At 41.8% G+C, this 21,025-nt stretch overlaps 1 non-coding gene across 1 annotated transcript; it reads left to right on the top strand.

The window, feature by feature from the left end:
- The first annotated feature begins 3,987 nt into the window (after positions 1–3,987).
- On the top strand, positions 3,988–4,062 carry Trnat-ugu (transfer RNA threonine (anticodon UGU)). The gene has a single exon. It is a non-coding gene; the product is annotated as a tRNA-Thr (tRNA).
- Positions 4,063–21,025: the final 16,963 nt, after the last annotated feature.

Genomic DNA, 21,025 nt, shown 5'->3' with positions numbered 1-21,025 from the left:
ACAAATTTTTGATTTTTTAAATATTACTTTATCTTCATTTGCCATTATCATTGGTACACTTCGATCATAAATTTCAGCAATTGCTCTAGATTCTTGTTTTAACATTTCAACGAATTTTTTGCAGAATCTTTGCCAATATACATATCAGGTTTTTTACAGTCACTGTTGGAATATTTAGTGGAATAACTAAATTAAATTGGCAAATGTTTTTGATGTTTATTAATATAAGGTTTTTCAGGATTTGGTTGAAAAGTGTTAACATGTTTTAAAAGACTTCGGAAATTGCATAAATTACAAAAGATACTAGTAATGAACTATCATAATTTTTAAATTAAATTTTTTCAACTTAAAAAGACCTATCTATTTTAATGTCTTCATGTCCTTTGCAATTGTTTATGGAGTAGTTTAATTTATCTTGTGAATGAAAATATCTTAAACTTGTATCACAAGGATAAATTTTCCCATTGTGTTCGCTTGTTTGTGAACTAATTAATCTAGATATATTTTTTAGCCAACAATAATGTGAATTATTTTTGCCTCAAGTTAAAAGGAGCTTAACATATTTTTCTTGTTTATTTTTTGTATGGTAAAGAGAATATACAAAATATTTTTCATTATACACATAAACATTAGTTGAAATATTTGACATCTTTTCGAATTTTAGAATGTCTGATAATTGAACAGGGAAATGAATTTCCTCTTTTTCAAAAATTCCGTCTAATTCTAAGCGAGTATATTTATAATTTTTACTTCTTTCAACATTATCGTTTGCTTGATATAAAGCTGATTTTATTGAATAAAGAAAACATTTTATCTAAATTTTTACTTTGAGTACAACTTTTTTATGTTTAATGTATTTTGATACATCGATATAATAAGAACGAGGATCAGGAATGTGTTTATTAACACTTAACTCTAAACTATTTACATAAAATAATGACCTACCAGATTTTTTCCTATGCATTTCTTCCATTTCTATTAATAGTTTGTTGATTTTTGTTAATAATCATCTAAATTAGCTGTTTTTAATAAAATTTCATTACTTGTTTTAAAATTATGTTCTTGTATTCCTCCTTGCCATTTAAAATTACAATAAAATTTCACATTAGATTTAATTGCACTTCTTTGTATTAAAATATTCTTATATTTAGTGATTATTTCTTTCTTAATTTAATTAAAAAATTGTTGTTGTTCAATAATATTATCATCATTATTAATTTCGTAAGTTGTTGCTTTAGAGTTAGAAGCAGAAGTTTTTCTATGCACTTCTTTAGGTGATTTAAATCAAGTTATCATCTAGAAAATTTAAATCAGGTAAATTTGTGTGATATTTTTTAATTTATTGATATTTGGCTGCTTGAAGCTTTTGAAAATAATTCTCATCATCAGTATTATTAATATTACCATTAAGTTTGTTGATAAGATCCCTTAATTGCTGCTTATTAAGTTTACAATATTTTTTAAAATTTTCGTTTTACAGATTTGATGATGTGCTTTTAATGATTCTTTATTCAAATCATTATCATTAGGTTTAATATTGTCCTCAGATCTTTCAATAAGAGCGATTAATTGTTGTTTGTTGAGTTTGGAATGCCATTTTAAATTTTTTGTTTTACAGATTTCATGAAGTTCCTTTAAGGATTTTTTATTTAATTTGTTATTGTTATTATTAACATTCTCAAGAGAATTTAGAATAAGAGTGATTAATTTTTCTTTATTAAGTCTTGAATAATTTGTAATTTAAACATTCAAAATTCTTTTACATTTTTATATCTTAGTTTTCACTTCTTCATTTGTTTCATATTGAAATAATCAATAAGCTCCTTTTTCTTTACAATAACTTTTTAAATTGCTATAACTTAATCCAGGTTTGACAGAGCTTATTTATTAAAGAGAAAAATTTATTAGATTTTATTTCTTAATAGATAAAAATTTGGTTTTTAGATATATATAACACAATCTTGGAGTGCTTATTTATAAAGGAAAACGAATTATTTGACTTTGACTTTTTAAATAAATGAAAATTGTGTTCACAGATATAGATAATCACAATTTTGGACAACTTATTTATAATAAAATTTATTAGATTGTTATTTCTTAAATAAATTATAATTTCAGTTATAGATATATATATAAATTTTTAAATGGGGGCACAACAAAACTAAAATCGTGATTTCATATCGATAAATTTAAAAAAAAGCTCTCTTTGGTCTAGAAACCTGATAAATATATTACTCTCGTTCGTTTTTGTTTTGTCTCACTATTTTTACACCACCTCAACATCGGGTATCTCAGCAACAGGAACACATTTATTCCACTGTCCACAGTTTCTCAATGAGACATGAAATCCTGAGGACTCACCATCCAGGATATACCCTATCTGCTGGCACACTCTGATACCAAATCCACCTCAACCAGTACATCTTTGATCTCCAAAAACAGCCAGGACCCACAAAACACTGTTTAAAGTGTGAGATTTATCGCATCTCATTACACCTAGCACACTCAGCTGCTTTCCAATATTTTGCACCTGTTTTTTCTATCTATTAAGCGCAGGAGATTTCCTATCAAGTCATTCCTACTGTCACTCTTATTACAGGTACTTAAATTCACGATAAAAACTTCTCCAGTTTTATTACCTTTAAATTGTTACTAACTATCGGATTTCACTTAGGAACTACAAAGATAACCTATGAGAAATTAGGGCTCATACGGAAGCACACAGACATTCGTTTTTCCTTCGATCTATTTGCGAATGAACAGGAAAAGAAATGTATAATAGTGGTACTGTGACAACGCGCTCTTTCGCTCATCGACGGCCATTCTGCAACATAAATTGTCCACCTACCTCGATACTGCTGCAGAACTGCACACACAACTCCTGACTGCAGCTACTTAAGAGATCTCAGAAAAGCAGTGTTGAAGAAACTGAGATTTCATAACTAGACGTTGGAGGCCGCTATAAGTCCAAAAGCTGTAAATAGTCTTGTAAACTCTAAAGAATAAATCGGAAATGGGTTGCTGTTCAAATTTATAAGTTCAAAGGTTCTCTTAAACTTGCATTAGGATTTTTTTTATTGCTATTAAGCAAGATCATCAGCCCACATGTGTTCAAATCTTTAAAGTTCCTTTTCACAGTCCTCGTCACACTCAAACAGCCAGAACTTTTCCTATCCAATTCCGAAATCATTTACGAGAGTAACACAGTCAATAACCTGCTATTTACTTTTGCACTCGGCGTTCAGTAGTTGTCTTTAAATAAAGTTTTTGCTCGCCATAAATACTCAATAAAAAAAATTTACTTAGCACCGCCACGCTTTTAGTTCAAAGTTTACACACGTGATTTTTCTCCAGAACAAAATATCTCTCGACTCTTAAAATTTCACAAATAGTTAATGGTAAACACCAGCTACCTTTATCACTGTACCAAAACGCGGAAGTCACAATATCACTTCATTTTACACATAATGCGTTCGAACACTTTCAGCATGACCAGCTCCTTCGAAAGCTAGTCCACCACTTCCTTCTTCTCTCTGCCTCTACAAGCACCTCTATCTCATGCGTTAAGTGGCAAACCGTCTCACTTCTTATTGGCTGTACAGAATTACGGCCAATCAGAACTGACTTTCAGGGCGCGGCTCGCGCCAAAGTCTAGCAAGAACCAACCACTGCTCTCAGCTCATTGACGTCACTAAAATAAGCATCTCAAAACTCTCTTGTTAAACAAATAAAATGAAATAAACTTTAAGCTGTACTTTATGTCTGGAATTTAACTATATAGTCGCGAACGTTCTGGCTGTCTCTTACATATTCGAACATGCTTGGACATCTGTCATCCACTAGTAGGGGAATGTAATAATAGTAATGAGTATGATGGGCAAACATCTATTAGGAGCACTACGAATGTAGTGGTGTGGACATGTTGAGAATGTGGGGCTCACGGGGAGCATGCAAGGGATAAGTCCTTGCAGGTGCACTGTCCTCTGTGCCCTTGGTGGCTCAGATGGATAGAGCATCTGCCATGTAAGCAGGAGATCCTGGGTTCGAGTCCCGGTCGGGGCACACGTTTTCAACATGTCCCCAATGAAGTATATCAACGCCTGTTTGCAGCTAGGGTGTCCATTTAATTATCATTTCATTCTAGCAAAAGCTGCATGGTCATAAACGGTAACTGTTCTTTCGGGAACAGATACTACCTTCATATAAAGATTGGTAATATACAATATGTATAACAACCAAGAAGGAACAATAAGAATGGGAGGCCAAGAACGAAGTGCTCGGATTTAAAAGAGTATAAGACAGGAATACAGCCTTTCTCCCCTTATATTCAACCTTTACATCGAAGAAGCAATGATGTAAATAGAAGATGGGTTCAGGAGAGGGATTAAAATTCATGCTAAAAGAATATAAGTGCTAAGATTGGCTAATGACATTACTAGTAGGGAGATGGGAGCACGAGCGCAATTTTTATGTCAAATCGATCTGCAAATTAATTAAAGTGATCAATTAATTACCCCCTCCCCAGCCACGCCCATCTCAACCCCCAGATGATTACAAGAATAATATTCACGAAGGACTGTCTCCATCCTTCCAAAGGATACCTAGCACACAAAATAGTGGAACTGGGATGATGACGTGCCATCATCGTGGATCTTTAAGGGTATAAAAGGGGTGTAATAGGCACTACGGGATGCCTTGGTTTGTTGTTAGTACTGGAGAATCCAGACAATATTGTTACCAAGTATCGGTAATATAACTTGCATCGAAGATGTTATGCTCTTTAGTAGGATGAATTTAAATGTGCTTACATCCGATACAGAATCGTTTTGCGACGAGTTTTTCGCTCTTTGCAGGTCTTTAGCACAGTCGCAGATAACGTATAAGTGATTGAAATCGAGACTTCGCGATTAATATGCATGCATAATTGTATATGTGTAGAGCTGTGAATGACAGACAGTTGTGGTTCTAATGCATAACTTGCTAACTGTTCGTCTATAAAGTATGCTGCCAGGGATGAGCACTCTCTAGATAGGGAGAAGGGGAACTCTCACATAGCAGGATGCTAACAAGGGAACCTCCCCATCGCACCCCCCTCAGATTTAGTTATAAGTTGACACAGTGGATAGACCTTGAAAAACTGAACACAGATCAACTGACAAAACAGGAAGAAGTTGTGTGGAACTGTGAAAAAATAACCAAAAATACAAACTGAGTAGTTCATGGGAAGATAGGCAACATCAAGGACGGCGGAAACGCATGAGCGCCATGGTCTCGTGGTAACGTGAGCAGCTGCGGAACGACAGGTCCTTGGTTCAAATCTTCCATCGAGTGAAAAGTTTAATTTTTTATTTTCAGTTTATGTAACAAACTCTTATGTTTTCATCACTTTTTTGGAGTGATTATCACATTCACAAGAAAACCTAAATCGGGCAAGGTAGAAGAATCTTTTACCCATTCGCCAAGTGTACAAGTTAGGTGGGTCGACAACATATTCCTGTCATATGATGCACATGCCGTCACCAGTGTCGTATAGAATATATGAGATGTGTTTTCCTGTGGAGGAATCGGTTGACCTATGACCTTGCGATCAAATGTTTTCGGTTCCCATTGGAGAGGCACGTCCTTTCGTCTACTAATCGCACGGTTTTGCGATGCGGTCGCAAAACACAGACACTAAACTTATTACAGTGAACAGAGACGTCAATGAACGAACGGACAGATAATAACTATGCAAAAATAAAGAAAGTAAAATTGTCACTTGATGGGGAGACTTGAACCAAGGACCTCTCCTTCTGCAGCTAAATGTTTCCATGATATTGCCTATGTCGCCCATGGGCTACTCAGTTTGTATATTTTGCTTATTTTTTCACAGTTCCACACAACTTCTTCCTGTTTTCTCAATTGATCTGTGTTCAGTTTATCAAGGCCTATCCACTGTGCCAACTTATAACTAAATCTGAGGGGGGTGCGATGGGGAGGTTCCCTTGTAAGTGCTGTCGACACGCTGTCAACTAACGAATAACTAATAACTAAGATAAAAAAAATTATCCGATATCTACAGTTGGTAGAGGTCCTGACATGGTTGTGGGGGCGTATCAGAGTTGGAAGGTGTAAACAAAAGTAGTGAAGCTCATCTGGTAAGCAAAAGGAGCATACACTTATGAGAAAAAATATCAGAGCAGTTGCAGAAATCAACTCAGTACACATGTCAACTCCCTGTTGCAGATCTCAAAACAGTGGAGTGAAAGTCAGATAATGTGTAGAACTGTGCCAGACTTTTGAGTTGGCATCAAGCGTGTCGCTACATGAGTTCGCAGACAAGCTCTCTGATGTGCCGTAGCAGTACATATATTTTCCAGACTACAAGTTTCCAATCTGCACCACTCGTTGAGCCTCATCTAGGTACAAGGCGAGTGTTACTATACTTTTCATGATCTCACTATCCAAAACGAATGCATGTAGATCATCGGGAAGAGGGGAATTCTTAGGATTTTTTAGTAGACTGCTGCGTAGGACACGCAAATATCCTCGCATAATATCAAACGACACATGGGTATGCCGGTAATATGACCATATTACATAATGAAAAATATAAAAAAAAAACATGAAAAAATGACTTAAAATTGGTAAACATCGAGAAAAACCTGGTATAATTACAACAAATTAATGGGAAATACGTAAAATTGAGGAAATACGACGAAAAATGTAAAACCGCGAAAAAACGTGCAAAATTACGTAAATTTACTGAGAATACATAAAATTAGAGAAAAAGTAGCATGAAAAGCAGGGAACTGAGGTGAATTGCGGGAACCCAGACACTCAAGATCGAGAAGAGCTTAAAAATTATGCTCTGGCTGCATTCACTTTTAAACCTTCCCGTCCCCCTGTAAACTATGCGGGTTTTCATAACACATATTTCAGCAGAGGGTACATACGTATTACATAGAGTCGCTGTATTAATGCATGCAAAACATATGTATCCCAATCCATAACTGTGTTGTCACACATGCAGCCGAATATAGATATTACCGAGTTATGGCTCGTTCTCACAAACAGTATTATTCCCTAAGTATTAAGGAGAAGAATCAATGTCTTTATCACACTTAAGCCATTCCCTAGAGTCTTCCGTAGGAGAGTGTACCGATGCCACATGTATCACCTTTAATAGTGTAAGGGTGGTGTACTCGAGAGATATGGTTTTAGGACGAAATTGCTATGTTATCCTACACATGAGCAAAACTACCTAACTTCAGACCAGGACTTCTTTGTGCAAAGGAAATACTAGCGGAGCTGCAGTGGTGCTATTGTAAACAGCATTAAGACAAAAAAAAATGGTTCAAATGGGTCTGAGCGCTATGGGACTTAACTTATGAGGTCATCAGTCCCCCAGAACTTAGAACTACTTAAACCTAACTAACCTAAAGACAGCACACACATCCATGCCCGAAGCAGGATTCGAACCTGCGACTGTAGCGGTCGCGCGGATCCAGACTGTAGCGCCTAGAACCGCTCGGCCACCCAGGCCGGGGCATTAAGACAGTTACATCTGCTTTGGCTACTGATTGTGGTGCTTAGTCTCTCGTAAGAAATTGCTGCTTCTTCATGTGTATTTTCGTGCAGCAGGGTGTGGTGGATCCTCAATGTATCAGCTATCGAAAATATTCGTGTTGGTTATTACTCACTCTATTTCCTAGTTAGACATTGCCGCCTGCATCAAAACCAATACTACTCCTAATTATAAGAGTGACTAATGCGAGAAGTGTGATTAAGGGTACGTACATTTCCGACTTAAAAAGACATATAAAATCCATTAATTTCCTAAGAGACAGAACAGCTGTCTCTGGACTTCATTTCCTAAGAGACAGAACAGCTGTCTCTGGACTTCATTTAAGTTGGTTAATAAGCTGCTCAAGCGGTGAATATACACTGATGATGCCAATGTAGAACAACAGAATAGTGTAGAAGGAAGTAGTTTTATCATTTTAAAGATTGTCACCATAGTGATTGGGGTAGGAAGCTTGCAGGGTGATTGTATGTCTGATGCTGGACAAATATATCCCACATTAGAGTATTAAGAGCATTGCATTCTGCACAACTTATACTCAAGGAACCATATACCATTAACAATATAGCATTTTTAGAAGCAGGACCACGTAACAATACGAGTGTGTGTTTATGCTCTACAATCATTTCTCTTATGCTGGTACCTTCCTGGTACTGACTCCAAACAGGGGGATGAATAATTCTTCAGAATTGATAGCATGGCTGATGTACGTGAAATGTTTCAAACTCCATCTGTCTGGAGCTCCATCATGTATAAACCATACATTTCTTCTTAACCATCTGTTATATTACGACAACACTCTCATGTCTACTATCCACCGATAAAGACTATCCTGCTCGACACCTACTTGTCTGGAGAGATCTTGTGCTTTTGGAAGGGTGCCTTGGGTAAGATTGGTGCTGCAGGGAGGGTTGATCAAGGACAATGTGCGAGGACGATCGATGACAGTGAGCCCAAGGCGTCGAACTGTTGTAGATGTCGCAGTGATCGTGTGTGGCCTGGCATTGTCATGCTGAAGGAGAACGTGCTCCATGTGTGGACAAACTCTTCGAATTCGTGCTTTCAGTTTTCCAGCCGCGCGATCTGAGGCTCTTTGCCACACTTCGCGCGGCTCACCCCGTCGGAGGTTCGAGTCCTCCCTCGGGCATGGGTGTGTGTGTTGTCCTTAACGTAACTTCGTTTTAGTTAAATTAAGTTGTGTGTAAGCCTAGGGACTGATGACCTCAGCAGTTTGGTCTCATAGGAGCTTACTTTTCTGAGATTCTCGCAGTACCTAAGAGTTCATGGTGACGCCTTTAGGCATGAATTCCAAATGCACCACACCTTGAACATAACAGAACACTATGAACACAACTTAGTCTGCTGGTGGCACGGTCTTGAACCCGATTCCGATGAGTCTCGTCGGTTGCCGTATGCTATCGTCCACTCCGAGCTCTGTCACACACGTTGAGATTAGCATCACAATTTCCTTCATTACGAGTACGAACAATCCAACGTCATTACCGATGTCGACACGATCATCACCGTAAACAGCTTTCATTCTTCAATGGTTTTAAATTGGAGGTGCGTTTTCTGCGCTTAGAAACTGGATTACAGCACGCTGTTTCTCGCGCAACGACATAGTTACAAATTGCGACGTTACATGCTACAATTCGGAGCCCTCTAGCAGCAGAGGGTTGCAACTTGAGAAAACGAAGCGGTAAAGTCGACCACATAATATGCATGGCATGAAATACCTCAACCGATACTGGGAACAGAAGAAAAAATTCAGAGGCGTTACTCTTTAGCACGCCCTCGAAGGTACATAAGGTGAAACACAATTCCACCGAAAAATTTCAAAGGTTGTTCTTCAGAGAAATTTTCTGAGTATTTTGGTATAAATGACCCGTGGTCGCCGAAGGCTTGTTGCAGAGTAATTGCATTTTGTTCATTTTTATACTCCCATTTATCTTTGTATAAGACATAAAATATCTGCACAGCAGTACAAATGTCGACGATATGCGCGATGTGTCTTGTTTGGAAATAAACTTTGTCCATTCACTCATAATACTTGCTGTTAACAACAGTCCGATTTCGCTAATGCTCGGTTGTGTCTCGGGTCTGTTAATAGTAATACACAGCAATATGGACAGGTTTCCTGATGAAGAGATGATCAATTTGCGTCTCGTGTATAGGTTCACTTAAAGCAATGGGAAAGTGACATTACGACTCTATGGTGAGCTGTTATGCAACGATGAAAACTACATCACGCCATATGCACTGCCGGCCGTTGTGGCCGAGGGGTTCTAGGCGCTTCAGTCCGGAACCACGCTGCTGCTATGGTCACAGGTTCGAATCCTGCCTCGGGCATGGATGTGTGTGATGTCCTTAGGTAAGTTAGGTTTAAGTAGTTCTAAGTCTAGGGGACTGATGACCTCAGAAGTTAAGTCCCATAGTTCTCAGAGCCATTTTAACCATATTCACTTGCGCTCGGCACGTTATGTGTTCCCACTCATCCCCATGTGTGGGTACGACCGTCATTGTCGAACATGATCGTTTTGATGGTTCAGGTGTTATGGTGTGGGGAGGCATAATGCTGCATGGGCATACTGACCACCAAATTTTTGACCGCGGTGCACTCACCGATCAACGTTAATGTGACACTGTACTACTTCTTTTCAGGGGTGCATTCGACCCTGACTAAATTTTTATGGATGACAATGCGCGAACGCATGGAACAGCAAAGGTGGAGGAGGTATTGGAAGGAGAGGATATTCGCCGAATAAACCTGCCCTTACTTAAATCCCATCAAGCACGTTTGGAACGCGCTGGAGAGACGTATTGCATTGTGTGCACATGCACCAAGGACCACTCAGCATTTGCAGCATTTGTCAAACGCGGTGGTTGAGAAATGGAACACCGTGTTGCAAGAACTCCTTACCAACCTTGTCACCAGTACGGAAGTACGTTGTAGAGGATGCATTGCCGTCGATGCTGATCACAATCTCTCATGAGTACCATGTCCGGCCGTTTGTAGTGTCCAGGGGAGCATCATGAATCGCCGTGGCTTGGAAGTAATTACACTACTGGCCATTAACATTGGTAGACCACGAAGATGACGTGCTACAGACGCGAAATTTAACCGACAGGAAGAAGATGCTGTGATATGCAAATGACTAGCTTTTCAGAGCGTTCACACAAGGTTGGCGGCGGTGGCGACACCTACAACGTGCTGACATGAGCAAAGTTTCCAACCGATTTCTCATACACAAACAGCAGTTGACCGGTGTTACCTGGTGAAACGTTGTTGTGATGCCTCATGTAAGGAGGAGAAATGCGTACCATCACTTTTCCGACTTTGATAAAGGTCGGATTGTAGCCTATCACCATTGCGGTTTATCGTATCGCGACATTGCTGCTAGCGTTGGTCGAGATCCAATGACGGTTAGCAGAATATGGAATCGGTGGGTTAAGGAGGGTAGTACGGAACGCCGTGCTGGATCCCAACGGCCTCGTATCACTAGCAGTCGAGATGACAGGCATCGTATCCGCATGGCTGTAACGGATCGTGCAGCCAAGTCTCGATCCCTGAGTCAACAGGGGACGTTTGCAAGACAACAACCATCTGCACGAACAGTTCGACGACGTTTGCAGCAGCATGGACTGTCAGCTCGGAGACCACGGCTGCTGTTACCCTTGACGCTGCATCACAAACAGGAGCGCCTGCGGTGGTGTACTCAACGACGAACCTGGGTGCACGAATGGCAAAACGTCATTTTTTCGGATGAATCCGTGTTTGGCGACATCGCGGTGAACGCACATTGGAAGCGTGTATTCATCGCCTTACTGGCGTATCACCCGGCGTGGTGGTATGGGGTGCCATTGGTTACACGTCTCGGTCACCTCTTGTTCGCATTGACGGCACTTTGAACAGTGGACGTTACATTTCAGATGTGTTACGACCCGTGGCTCTACCCTTCATTCGATCCCTTCGAAACCCTACATTTCAGCAGGATAATGCACGACTGCATGTTGCAGGTCCTGTATGGGCCTTTCTGGATACAGAAAATGTTCGACTGCTGCCCTGGGCAGAACACTCTCCAGATCTCTCACCAATTGAAAACGTCTGGTCAATGGTGGCCGAGCAACTGGCTCGTCACAATACGCCAGTCACTACTCTTGATGTACTGTGGTATCGTGTTGAAGCTGCATAGGCAGCTGTACTTGTACACGCCATCCAAGCTCTGTTTGACTCAATGCCCAGGCGTATCAAGGCCGTTAGTACGGCCAGAGGTGGTTGTTCTGGGTACTGATTATTCAGGATCTATGCACCCAAACTGCGTGAAAATGTAATCACATGTCAGTTCTAGTATAATATATTTGTCCAATGAATACCCATTTATCATCTGCATTTCTTCTTGGTATAGCAATTGTAATGGCCAGTAGTGTATTCTCTTTGCATAACATTGTCATTTTTGTTAGTCTCATTGCGTACTTCTTTTACTTACCTTCTCTTCTATACTGCAGTAGTTCTTTCTATGAATGGTTCAAGTTTCATCGAGCTATGTTACTTGAAGTGACACATTATATGGAAGTTACTTTCGTTCTTAAATTTTACACACCAAAGTCATTTTAGACAGTCACGTTTTCGGATCCGAGGGTCTGTAACTTTTCTTCAAAAGTATCAATATACAGAACCTCTGTTGGAGTTTAAAGACGAATTTGTGTGTTCTAGAAGAGGCTCATGGTGTTATGAGAGATTTATTTAGTTCTTGTTTACACACTAAGTCAGAGTTTGATGAGCGAAATGCTAAGTAATTTCCCTTCCTAATACAAAATATAGTAACTATTGTTGCCATTTTAGTTAGTTGCCTAAGGTTGTAGACACTTGAGTGCATTATCTCACATCTTCAATGGTTTCGTTAATTTGGATCAATACATGTTAATGTCAGTTTAGAACTTGACACAGACCGCGAAGTCACGGTGGAAAAAACAAAATGTATGGTGATACACAAAGCTGTAGTAATATACTCCTTGGACGTGTTCCACCAGAAAAAAAAAAAATGTATCAGACAACAAAACTGGGACCCTCTCTTGCGACTGAGGGTCTCTGGGATATGGTCCTCCTACTGTACAGCCAATGAAACTTTACACCGGTCTCTGCATGCAACTTCGATCACTGGTCACCTGTTCCAGTGGATCAATACCTGTATATTTAATAGGATCATCACACATGCTCAATGCCAGCACACAGACAGTATCTGTTTTTGATCTATCAAAAGAGTGAGATGCGGTAAAATCTTATAAGTTCTCTGTTGGATGAAGTTAGTGGAGCTTTTATAGTTTGAATTTTTTCTCTGTTGGATGGTACAAAATAACAATGATGGAATGTTTGGGTGAGAGACGTGAAATGTTCAAATGTGTGTGAATTCCTAAAGGACCAAACTGCTGAGGTCATTGGTCCCTACACTTATACACTACTTAAACTAACTTACGCTAAGAACAACACACACATCCATGCTCAAGAGAGGACTCGAACCTCTAGTGAGAGACAGACATGAATGCACCTTGAGGGATGCAGATCTCCTTCGGACTGCAGTACCTATATGTAGTTTGGAGACACACAGCAATGCAGTAGCAAAACCATCGTACTTCTTCCAGTTCCCGTACTGTCTTTTACACTACCTCGTTTTGCAGGACATAGCTTCGTTTTGGTGCTGGCCTTACACATTGTACACCATTGGCGGCGTTATCACAAAAACGTCCCATTTCCGTCGAGTGGTCAAAAAAGACGGCCATGGGATGCATAAGGTGGTAGATATATCGCTCTACAGCTTCAGTACAGCCAATGAAACTTTACACTGGTCTGTGCATGCGACTTCGATCACTAGTCACCTGTTCCAGTGGATCAATACCTGTAAATTTAATAGGATAATCACACATGCTCAATGCCAGCACACAAGCGCCTTGCCTAGGGCGCCTTGTCACGGTCCGTGCGGCTCCCCCCGTCGGAGGTTCGAGTTCTCCCAAGGGCATCGGTGTGTGTATTGTCTACTAGATTAAGTAGTGTGTCGGCTTAGGGACCGATGACCTCTGCAGATTGGTCCTGTAAGACCTTACCACAAATTTCCAATTTCTGCTCAGTCCCGACCTAAATTGGGACGATCAACTGGACGAAGCTGCTGGGAGGGCGGGGCAGATACTGAGGAACAGTTACAAGATGCTGAGGGATTGTCTAGACCTATGTTGGAGTTTTGCTGTAGCAGATAGGTTAGAAAAAGATGACTCGTTTCGAGATATGAAAGTGGCACGAATATGATTCACCAGTGGCTGTAATCATTAAAAGATGTCTCCATAGGACCCAACGCAGGTATGTGGCTGAATGGAGAGACTTGATTCCAAATTGCAGACAGTATTTCTACCAGAAAGTATATCGCTATCAGCGAGACTTGTATGTGCCTGTAGAACCGCAATCGCTTTTCATTTTTGTAGGATGACATTAACATAGTTCTTGTGACCGAGTTTTTAATGGCGCGGTCCTTAAGTGAAATATGTTTTTTGGATGGTAGAATCCTTCTGTGGTCAGCTCAGATGTCGGTTCTCAACAGTGTTCCTCGGGAAGAACATCATCTTCCCCCCAGGGATTCCTATTGGAACTACCTGGTGAGTGTAATCTGACTACTGAAAATGAAAAATTACTCTCCATGCAAAATGACTCTCATGATCAATTTAATTAATTAGCCTTTCAATTTGATTTCAGTGACATGCTGTCTGGCAGGTGAAAGCGATGGCTACGGTACAGCAGATATGATTCTTGGTTTGGCGTTTTGTACACTGGAGCAATATCTTTCAGCGATATTACAATCTCTCACCTACACGGGGAGAGACGACCATTGCAATAAAATCAGATCTTCTACCGAATTTATAAAGTGATGCGCAGTATAAATCTGATATTTACAATTTCTCTATGCTGTTACATTAAGAGAGTGCGTATGTGGCAAGGCATTTGGTTACTTTAACCGAGAGTTCGAAAGTGAGGAGGCAAAATGTTTCAAATGGCTCTGAGCACTATGGGACTTAACTTCTAAGGTCATCAGTCCCCTAGAACTTAGAACTACCTAAACCTAACTAACCTACGAACATCACACACACCCATGCCCGAGGCAGGATACGAACCCGCGACCGTAGCGGTCGTGCGGTTCCAGACTGTAGCGCCTAGAACCGCTCGGCTACAGTGAGGAGGCATTATGTTACAGAGGTAGACCATACCACTCTGTCATGGTCCAGGAATGAGTTTAATATTCTAGTCCTGTGAAGCATGACGTAACAAATAAGAAAAGATTTTTTCCTACCTGGTGAGAAAATACACTACTGGCCATTGAAATTGCTACACCACGTAGATGAGGTGCTACAGACGCGAAATTTAACCGACAGGAAGAAGATGCTGTGATATGCAAATGATTATCTTTTAAGAGCATTCACACAAGGTTGGCACCGGTGGCGACACCTACAATGTGCTGACATAAGGAATGTTTCCAACCGATTTCTCATACACAAACAGCAGTTGACCGGTGTTGCCTGGTGAAACGTTGTTGTGATGCCTCATGTAAGGAGGAGAAATGCGTACCATCACGTTTCCGACTTTGATAAAGGTCGGATTGTAGCCTATGGCGATTGCAGTTTATCGTATCGCGACATTGCTGCTAGCGTTGTTCGAGATCCAATGACTGTTAACAGAATATGGAATCGGTGGGTTCGGGAGGGTAATACGGAACGCCGTGCTGGATCCCAACGGCCTCGTATCACTAGCAGTCGAGATGACAGGCATCTTATCCGCATGGCTGTAACGGATCGTGCAGCCAAGTCTCGATCCCTGAGTCAACAGATGGGGACGTTTGCAAAAGAACAACCATCTGCACGAACAGTTCGACGACGTTTGCAGCAGCATGGACTATCAGCTCTGAAACCATGGCTGCGGTTACCCTTGACGCTGCATCACAGGCAGTAGCGCCTGTGATGGTGTACTCAACGAAGAACCTGGGTGCACGAATGGCAAAACGTCATTTTTTCGGATGAATCGAGGTTTTGTTTACAGCATCATGATGGTCGCATCCGTGTTTGGCGACATCGCGGTGAACGCACATTGGAAGCGTGCATTCGTCATCGCCATGCTGGCGTATCACCCGGCGTGATGGTATGGGGTGCCATTGGTTACACGTCTCGGTCACCTCTTGTTCGACTTGACGGCACTTTGAACAGTGGACGTTACATTTCAGATGTATTACGACCCGTGGCTCTACCCTTCATTCGATCCCTGCGAAACTCTACATTTCAGCAGGATAATGCACGACCGCATGTTGCAGGTCGTGCACGGGCCTTTCTGGATACAGAAAATGTTCGACTGCTGCCCTGGCCAGCACATTCAATGAATACCCGTTTATCATCTGCATTTCTTCTTGGTGTAGCAATTTTAATGGCGAGTAGTGTACTTAGAAAAAATGTGCCCTATGCCACACTGTTACAAGATTTTCGCAACAAGCAACGATGCTTTAGCAATCTGTATGCCTCCGTTTCTTCTGTAACTCGTATGAAAGGGAGAAATCTTGATTTCACGTGAGAAATTCGAGGTGTATAGTCAACAGCATCGTTGCCTCGGATTGGGTATAGTAGATTTTTTAAACTGCTTGATCTATGTCGGGGTGGAATTATTTAGAACTACTGTAGATGTCCAAGCTGCAGCTGCTTGCTTTCCAGCGCACTGCGGCTGGCTACAAAGGGCCGTCACGAGGCTTCAGCAACCGGAAGTAATGGATTACGTCACCCTGTGACGGGTACAAAGATTGTGCCGACCTGTCTGGTCTTGCCAACAGCAAAAAGGCTGGCGAAGAACCAGTGTGCTGGGTGAGCCCGACAGAAACGGACGTGTGTGTGTCCAATCATCTCCGGATGTCCTTCATGGCAGGGGTTGGTGCACTCTGGCATACATACGCGTTCACGACTGTGGCTGCGATCGCGACGGTGGCGTTGGCGGCGTATGAAGGGTTTGGCGCGCTGGTTGTGGACATGAGGGAGGGAAGACCGCGGGATGAGCGAGTGTTTCAGCAATCACAGACATAAACCCATGGCAATTACTACTGCAGACTGGATCGTGGTTTAAGTGTGTCATGTTTAGTGTTTCTCAATACATCGCTGTGGACTCCGTCTTGCATTGGTATTTGTTGTTGTCTGCATCCTATTAGGCAGTAGGCCCTTTCGAATGTCGCGGAGAGAACCAATTTAGGAATACTATAGTGCTTTAAAAACCCAATCGCGACGTCAAATTCCTGATTGATCAGTATATTGTTTGCGATAGTTGTATTGCGAGCGCGCATCTGTCCAACCCCTCCCACAAATTCTTTAAAGACATACCATGCAAATGAGCTGAAATTTGAAATTTTCATCCACCTCCAACGTATGGACTTCCTGCCACCTTCCCACCAATAGGAAGTAAGGGGGGGGAAATCCAGTAGGGTTTGGAAACCGGGTCGTTGCGGCATCGAATCCCGCCAAATATTCCAATCCTGGTATCCACCAATAGGAAGCAAGAATAAATTGTACCACTTAAAGGATATCGATTTAATTAATTAGTCATTCAGTACAGTCTAATAGAGTGAGCGAATATTTCCAAGATATCCACAGCTGGGGGTTTATCAGGTAAACGCTGCTTTGTTTGCGGTTCGATCTGACCAGCAGTAGCACGCTACAGGACGAGAAAGAGCGAGATAGAGAGAGGGAGGGAGAGCAGTTGTTTCGACGGAAATTTTCTGGGTATCAAGTATCAAAGGGTTGCTGCCACCTGATGCTTTTGTTCGGGAATTGACGTGACATCCGATCTGTCATTCGTGGGACCCGAGTGGACACTCTTGGACACCGGTGCATGGCGCGAGCTGGCACTGGTTTTTGGACAGCAGACAGGGGACAGCAGACGTTGCATGCTTCGTGACTGAAATATTTTTAACAGTGTATTTATATATGATGACTGTTTCAAGACGGTATTCCTTGCGTGATCGGAATAAAAGAAAGCTATAGATTATATTACTTCTTTTGGCTGTATTTTACCCAGACCTGCATCTTCCCAAACAGCAGAGAATAGTGAGCAAGAGAGATCCATTCCCTGCAAACTGAATTTTTTTTATAAATAAACAGTATATCCTCTGCTACGTAATTGAATTTTCTGTCTTGAGATCATTCCTCTCCAGCGCATAGCCGCCAATTTCCAGGTAGGGGAGGGGAGGGTTGGGGGTTCACCAGAGGGGGATGGATTAATTAATTGATCAGTTCAGTTAAGTAACCAAACAAACAGAGTGAGAGGAGTCTATTCGAATAAGTCAGTCCTGAAAGCGTACCTGTATCAGCGAGGTGGAGGGAGGAGGGCCGGAAGTTTCCTGAAGGGTTGTAAGGGGGAGGGGTGTGGGAGATTTCTCAGAAGGATCGATTTTCCCCAGGGGGTCATAATCCACTTAGCAGAACAATAGGTTAAGGACCTGTCAATCAAAAGAGAACAATAGGTTTGCCCCTAAATGTATACTTGCACCTAAATATAGGCAACCCACACTAACAGAACGCTCTGAAACGAACTTTGTCCCCCAGCAGTGCTAAAAAAGTACGAGCACCCTTTGCTGCTTCGGATCACGTTCAAATTTCGCCGAATGGTTTTGAGCGGTCCCTAATGGTTCCAGCATGTACATGAGAGCAAAAATTGCGGTCGTGCTGCACTCCAAGGGTGTGCAGTCATGTTTAATGAGTATTCAGCTCCACAGTGTCCTTAGGGAGGTGTTTAATCGTCTGGGTGTGGTAGTGGAGTCAAAAGTTGTCAAAAACGTCGTCCTGTTGCTCATCGCACTAAGAACTGTCGTTTTGTGCGGGAATCAATGCCCCAAGGAAAGGGATTATTTCATTGACGTCTTTTATGCCACCCAGAGAAGCCTTTTCGTGTCCATTCTGAGCGACAGTGGGTATGAAATCTTTTAATCGGCCACCCGTAACAAACCGCGTGATTTCAACGCTGGTATCGCCATTCAGGCGCCAGAATAAGGGATGAAATGTGTGTGAGAGGGGGTGTGACGACCTTCCCATCGTGTAACACGTCCACGGTGGCGTTTCGCACAATTATGCTGAAATTTGGTGCCAACGTGACATCATTGACTACCTTACACGTCACATGAACTTCTGAGCTCTGGCCTTTTATTCGCATGTGTCGATATCTTAATGTATGAAGGATCGTCGAGGCCGAGGGCAACGTCACAGGGCGCCACGCTTTTGCACCTTACAAAGGAAGGATGAAGGCTCTGATGAGCCAAGTTTTCTAACTTATTCGTTGCAGTGGAAGTCAGTTACTTGGTTTCCAGAAAGCGTCCTTGAACTGTGTTGCGCAGTGTAGTTTCTGCCCTACTAGTATAAAGTGTTGCCGACGACATACAAGCCATTATGAAAAACTCTTTTCCTTTCGGACAATTGAGTTATCTGTTTCCTGATTTCTGGACGCTGCATTCCATCACGTAACATGTAGACAACGTTTACGAGAGATATCGACCCGAAGAGCTGGCATTGTAGACATACTTTTCTGATGACGAACATCATTGCCCATCTAGACATCCACGGTAACATTCAGTTTTCCAGTATTTGATCGAGGAAGGGCAAAAAGCAAAACTGTTCTCTGAACCTGAGGTCACAGCGTTAGGGGATAGACATTCATTCCTACAGTTTTGCTGTGCTTATTATGCTTAAATGTCACTTCCAGCTCTGCTCTTTAAAATTCTGCAATGTAATATTAATGACGTCTTCCGCTGTAATAACAGTTACTTTACTTTCGTCAAGGTGCTCTAGTCTTTCAGTGTTTTGGGCACTTTCAGATAATGTAGTTGTACAGCACTCCGGAATGAAATACAGAATGTCGCACATTTTTGGAAGTTGTGCTACGTGTTCGCCCTGCTAATTCACACTGGTTTCAAGTTATTTCGACAATGCGCAGATGGTACTTTAATCGGAACAATATCTGCCCAAGGACTCTTCAGGAATTGTTGTTCGCATGCTTATTGATTTTGCTAGAGAAGAAATACGAAGAGTAAACTTGCACTGTGAACGTGTCATGGCAGTACCGTGGCGTGTACAGGGTGATAATTATTGAACTGTATGAAAAAAAACGTAAATTAGTTACAAACTACGGCGTGCACACACTTTATTCAACATGTAAACGTCACTAAAGATATTCGGATTTAGGTTATGACATGAAACTTCCTGGCAGATTAAAACTGTGTGCCCGACGGAGACTCGAACTCGGGACCTTTGCCTTTCGCGGGCAAGTGCTCTACCATCTGAGCTACCGAAGCACGACTCACGCCCGGAACTCACAGCTTTACTTCTGCCAGTATCTCGTCTCCTACCTTCCAAACTTTACAGAAGCTCTCCTGTGAACCTTGCAGAACTAGGTTATGGCATGTTCGATTTGCCTGCCATCCTTGGCGATGATGTGGCGCAGACAAATAGCGAAATTCTGCATAACCGGCTGAAGTGTCGGAACACCGATGCTGTTGACGACCTCCTGAATGGCTGTTTTCAGTTCAGCAATGGTTTTGGGGTTATTACTGTACACCTTGTCTTTAATATAGCCCCACGAAAAGGAGTCGCGTGTGTTCAGATCCGGAGAACATGGCGGCCAATCGAGGCCCATGCCAGTGGTCTCTGGGAACCCCAGAGCCAGAATGTGGTCCCCAAAGTGCGCCTCCAGGACATCAAACACTCTCCTGCTTCGATAAGGTAGAGCTGCGTCTTGCATGAACCACATCTTGTCGAAATCAGGATCACTTTGGATAATCGGGATGAAATCATCTTCAAAACCTTCAAGTACCTTTCAGTAGTCACAGTGGCAAGGAATATCGCACCCATTATTCTTTAACTGGACATTGCACACCACACAGTCATCCGCTGTGGGTGAAGGACTTCTCGATCGCGAAATGCGGATTCTCAATCCCCCAAATACGCCAATTTTGCATATTGACGAACCCATCCAAATGAAACTGGGCTTCGTCCCTAAACCAAACCATACTAATTCCCATCATGCCCCGCGGCCAACTATGTAGTTGAACTTCCTAACGTAAGCTGTTCAGAAGTTATGACGATTTTATTTCATATAGTTTAATAATCGTCACACTGTATGTGTCAACTGTTTACATGTAATCAGCTCAGTAAAAGATGACTCGACGGGTCGACGTGAAAGAATGACAGAAGGAGCTATCGTGTGCGGAAGTGCTCGTGACCACACCGTGAATGAAGTTGTCCAATTTTTTGTGTCAGTACAAAATGTCCGTGTCTACAAGAAATGCTTTATCACTCGCAGCGATGTAACACAGCCTAAGAACAGTGGTTGTAAAAACGTCGTAATGACAGGCGCCGGAGGCGAGTGCCAGTGACAATCGTTTTCAAACCCGACATAAATTGTGGTTT

This window comes from Schistocerca serialis, chromosome 3 (genome assembly GCF_023864345.2).
Source record: "Schistocerca serialis cubense isolate TAMUIC-IGC-003099 chromosome 3, iqSchSeri2.2, whole genome shotgun sequence".
NCBI lineage: Eukaryota > Metazoa > Arthropoda > Insecta > Orthoptera > Acrididae > Schistocerca > Schistocerca serialis.
This window is presented reverse-complemented; position numbering and strand designations above follow the sequence as displayed.